Genomic DNA, 5,447 nt, shown 5'->3' on the forward strand with positions numbered 1-5,447 from the left:
TGACTAATATGCTCGACCCGAGGGGTCGACCTTCGGCAGTCTCGTATCAGTGAGACTTGTGGTGAAACTTCTTGACGCCAAACTGACAATTCAAGGCATAGTCCATTGTTCAGTTGTGAAGGAGTGTAACTACTTGGTCTAGGTGGAGCTCAACCTTAATCGGTCTCCACTGAGATGCTGGTATATCAAAATAGCGTTTGGAACAAAGGACAAGTGGGCCCCTGAGATCTGGTGGGGGATTGTTGAAATATGAGATGGGCCTAGAACCCATATGACAATTTCAGATTTAATCTCTAAGGGCCCATGTAGGTGGCATGACAAGGTGGTGGGAAGTTTAGTCCCACCCTGAAAGTGGAAGGAGAGTTGGAGTGGTTTATAAGGGATTCTCTCCCTCATGCTATTGGAGCTTGAGAAGAAAAGAAGCCCTCGCGCACTCCTCCTCCTCCGCTCGCCACACCTCGTCACGACGCGTCGCGGGATTGAGCCAAGCCGAGCTCACTCCTATGCGCTTCTTTTTTGCCGGTCAGAAATGGAGAGTCTTTGACAGGTAGGGTCATGATCTGAGACGTCGGATCATGGGCTACCGACTTGGACGTGGGTTCAGCCCACGTCTCTCCACGCGCGGCCGCACATATATATGTGGGGCGCTGCCAACCCTAGCCGCCGCGAAAACAGAACGCATCTCCATCTCCGCCTCCACGCCCACGTTGTTCCTCTGCTGCTGCTGCCGCCTGCGACTCCGTCCCGTTCACCGCGTACACGGTTGACGGGAGAGCAGGCCTCTGAAACCCCGCCTCTCCGGATCCTGCACGGGAGAGGGGCGATTAGGTTTTTGGGTAGCGACTACGCGACTGCTCGCTTCTGTTCATCTACGTTCGCATCACCTTCGTCATCACCATGTCGACCGACGCCGACCGTGCCGCCGCTGAGAAGGCCGAGGCCGACAAGAAGGCCGCTGAGGATGCCGCGGCTGCTACCACCGCCACCGCCGCCGCGTGGCCGATTGGAGGGTATACATCGTTTATCTCTCTCGTGTTTCTTTCTGTTGTAGCAGGACTAGCAATATGCGTAGATGTTTCTACTATGTGCGTAGTACATGCTCTGTTAGATCGTAATCAGTGTGTTATTAATGCTGTCCATGTCATGCTCATGATTTATTCATGAATTAATTTAATCGAAAAACTGCCCATTTACTCATCACCTTCGACGGCCTCGCCGCGCCCTTCGCGGACTTCCTTGCCGCCGCGTGCGTGGACGACGGCAGGAGGCCGCACTGGATCATCGTCGACTGCTTCCACCATGTTGTTGCCAAGGAAAGTTTTGCGGGCCGGCGCACGGAGCGCCGCCGCGGGCGCTCGAACACCCGAATCCTTTTCTCTTTCTTAACTCACAGCCGTACATAAACAGTCCAACTAGTACAACTTAAATAGCCTAGCTAGTTGCTACATGCAGCCCATGATCCACAAGACTCGGACGCCACTCCTGCCTCCTCGCACTTACGAAACTGCAGCTAACGCAGCCCTCAAGGAATGGTCCTTATCTGCCCATGCATGCAACATGCTGATCCGATCTTCCTGCTGGCTTCTCCAGCCCCGCCCGCACGCGGCAAGCACACAGATCGACTGCTAGCTACTTACCGAACTCATACACAGAACACACGCAAGCATGCCTACGCGCCCGGACGCGCACACACGTACGCGTCATGGCTTATGCTATCACACCACTGGGCCGCCGCCGCCGCCCTCGACCACAAGGTGCTATGCGCGGTGCTCCTGCCGACGGCCGCTATGCTCGCTGCCGCGCCCCGCCAGCAACCGCTGGAGTCGGAGCCCGTCGAGGCCGCCGCTGCCTCTGTGCTTGGACAGGCCGCCGCGGCCGTGCGCCTCGCCGTGCCCCGTTACGAGAGGGACGACGTGGCACCTGCTTACGCCGACGACTGCGCGTCGGGTATGTCCATCGCCCAGCGCTGGTTCTTGGCGAAAGAGAGGTGCACGGTCTTGGCCATCCGGAGCTGCGTGGAGTGGGAGCCGGAGACCTTCCCGCTGGTGGAGGCACTCCTCGGCAAGCCGGTCGTGCCCCTGGGCCTCCTGCCGCCGTCGGCCGACGGCGGAAGGCGCCGCGCGGCCGGATCATCAGAGGACCACGTCACGCTACGCTGGCTAGAAGAGCAGCCGCCCGACTCCGTCGTGTACATCGCGCTGGGGAGCGAGGTGCCGCTGAGCGTTGAACAGGTGCAGGAGCTGGCCCTGGGGCTGGAGCTCGCCGGGACACGCTTCCTCTGGGCTCTGCGGAAGCCCGCCGGGGCCGTCGTCGACAACGACGACGCCCTTCCCCCCGGTTTCCAGGACCGGACCCGCGGCCATGGCCCATGGGGTGGTGACCATGGGATGGGTGCCCCAGATCAGCATCCTGGCGCACGCCGCCGTGGGCGCGTTCCTGACGCACTGCGGCCGGAACTCGCTCATCGAAGGGCTTCTGTTCGGGCACCCACTCGTCATGCTGCCCATCTTCGGGGACCAGGGCCCGAATGCCCGCCAAATGGAGTCGAAGAAGGTAGGGTTGCAGGTGGCGAGGGACGACGACGACGGGTCGTTCGACCGCCATGGCGTTGCGGCTGCCGTCCGGACCGTCATGCTGGACGGAGAAGCCAGGAGGGGATTTGTGGCGGGTGCCCTCAAGATGCAGGCGATCGTGGCCGACAAGGAACGGCATGAGAGATACATCGACGAATTTGTTCAACAACTCAGATCGTATCTTGCACCGCCGCATGCAACTGAAGATCTCACTACTGCCACCCCCAGCTCCAGCTGAGACTGAGATAGCATTCACGAATAAGATGTGAGTACGCCTACGATCAGGTGCCTGAGAATTTGTGCTGAATATTTCTCGGCTGAGTCGACGGTCACTTTAATTTGACTTCCCAAAAGTTGTCCATAACAGATAGACGCATCAAAGGGAGTAGGATGTAAAAATTCTTTTTGTGTATCATGCAAGTGTTCTATGATACCACTACCGGAAAACGGGCCTACCCCGACGGCCAAACCTATGCCTACGGCTGCCGTCGGCCTAGTTAGCGCTATGCCGACAGCCCAGTCCTGGCCGTCGGCTTAGCCTGGCCGTCGGGTTACACCGATCTACGCCGACGGCAGCCATCGGCACACAACGGCCGTCGACCTAGATGCAGAGATGCCGACAGCAGCCGTCGGCACAAATCCGCCGTCGGTATACCTGTGGGCCCGGCGACTCCGCCCGCGACAAGCGGCTAACGCCGTCAAACCTATGCCGACAGTCGGGACGGGCGGCCGTCGGCATATCTCCGCATGCCACGTCACCGATCCACGGCGTAGGTATGCCGACGGCAGCCGTCGGCATAGGTGCCACGTCACCGATCCGCGGCACGGCGCCCACCAAAACCCTGCCGTCTCTATGTCGGCATAGATATTTTTTTTACATGCGTTTTTCTGCTTATGTTTATATGCTTTTTTTACATATGTTTTTATGCTTTTTTTAATATGTTTTTATGCTTTTTATATATTATATGAATATATATGTAGTTTGTAATTTTTTCCATAGATTATGAATATATATATAGTTTGTATTTTTTTCGAGCACATTAATAATGTGCTGTCATGTTCTTTTGAATATAGGAACTTATATTTTATTAAAATCAAAAACAGCTATGCGACAGAAGTTTAGTGGCGGTTGCAAACGCCCGGCACCCGTCTTTGGAGTGTGACCCCCTCACGTCCGCGGTGTGCCCCTCTCACGGACGACGCCGCCGCCAGGATCTGGAGGGCGGAAACAGCCGCATCGGGTCTATACGGTGGGGATGTTGCTCCCAAGTGTTTCTATGGGATGACCTACCACAACCGAGTGGTGTTGTGGCATGTCCGAAGAGGCGGCACCCATCTCCGGGGCGTGCCCCCCTAACGGACGGCGCCGCCGCCGGCACCTGGAGGGGGAAAACGGACGCATCGGGTCTACACGGAGAGGATGTAGCTGTCGGTTTGGCCCGGATGTTGCTCCCATGTGTCCCTCTGAGCTGACCTGACACAACCAGGTGGGGAGGTCCACTGGTCAAAGCCCGTTCGTGCAAAGTCAAAGGGCTAGATCCCGTGGTCAAATGCTACAGGGTTAGGCGGGACGGGGTCCCTGGGGGGTAGCAATGCCACCGGAGCGTCGCACCGGCCCCTCATACATGCGGGGTGGTGTTGTGGCATGTCCGAAGAGGCGGCACGCGTCTTCGGGGTGTGGCTCCCCTCACGGACGGCGATGACACAGTAGTAGACGTTCTGCGGTAACGGTGCGGCGTGAAAATTATTAAATACTCGGATCACGATAAAATCATGACTTTTTTACACGACGTGGGCACATGTGCTATAGGACCGATGGTAATTTTTCATAATTTTTCGTGATGAAGAAGTATCCGAACAATTCCCTCTACGCAGATTGCCCCTCGCATGTCTACGACTATGGCCGGCGGCCTCCGTGGGCTAGCATGCCGCCAATCTTACATACGCGGCTTCTCACAAGTCTGAAGGTGTTGTGGCGGTTGCAAACGCCCGGTACGCGTCTCCGGGGCGTGGCCTCCCAGCTCACGGACGGCGCCGGCGGCGGCACCTGGATGGGGGAAACGGACGCGTCGGGTCTACACGGAGGGGATGTAGTTGTGGGTTTGGCCCGGATGTTGCTCCCAGGTGTCCCTCTGTGCTGACATGACACAACCGGGTGGAGAGGTCCACTGGTCAAAGCCCGCCCGTGGGAAGTCAAAGGGCTAGATCTCGTGGTCAACCGCTCTAGGGTTAGGCGGGACGAGGGCCCTGGGGGGTAGCAATGCCACCGGAGCGTCGCACCGACCCCTCATACACGAGGGGTGGTGTTGTGGCATGTCCGAAGAGGTGGCACGCGTCTCCGGGGTGTGGCCCCCCTCACGGACGGCGATGACACGGTAGTAGACGTTCTGCGGTAACAGTGCGGCGTGAATATTATTAAATACTCGGATCACGATAAAATCATGAGTTTTTTACACGACGTGGGCACATGTTCTATAGGAACGATGGTAATTTTTCATAATTTTTGGTGATGGTGAAGTATCCGAACAATTCCCTCAACGCGGATTGCCCTTCGCATGTCTACAACTGTGACCAGCGGCCTCCGTGGGCTAGCATGCCGCCAATCTTGCGTACGCGGCTTCTCACAAGTCTAGAGGTGTTGTGGTGGTTGCAAACACCCGGCACGCGTCTCCGGGGCGTGGCCTCCCAGCTCACGGACGGCGCAGCCGGCACCTGGAGGGGGGAAACGGACGCGTCGGGTCTACACGGAGGGGATGTAGCTGTGGGTTTGGCCCAGATGTTGCTCCCAGGTGTCTCTCTGTGCTGACATGACACAACCGGGTGGAGAGGTCCACTGGTCAAAGCCCGCCCATGGGAAGTCAAAGGGCTAGATCT

The 5,447-nt window shown here is 57.7% G+C and overlaps 1 pseudogene; it reads left to right on the plus strand.

Moving 5' to 3' along the window:
• Positions 1 to 1,448: 1,448 nt before the first annotated feature.
• LOC123165965 (UDP-glycosyltransferase 91D2-like) lies at positions 1,449 to 3,440 on the plus strand (annotated as a pseudogene).
• Positions 3,441 to 5,447: the final 2,007 nt, after the last annotated feature.

This window comes from Triticum aestivum, chromosome 1D, assembly GCF_018294505.1.
Source record: "Triticum aestivum cultivar Chinese Spring chromosome 1D, IWGSC CS RefSeq v2.1, whole genome shotgun sequence".
NCBI classification, from domain to species: domain Eukaryota; kingdom Viridiplantae; phylum Streptophyta; class Magnoliopsida; order Poales; family Poaceae; genus Triticum; species Triticum aestivum.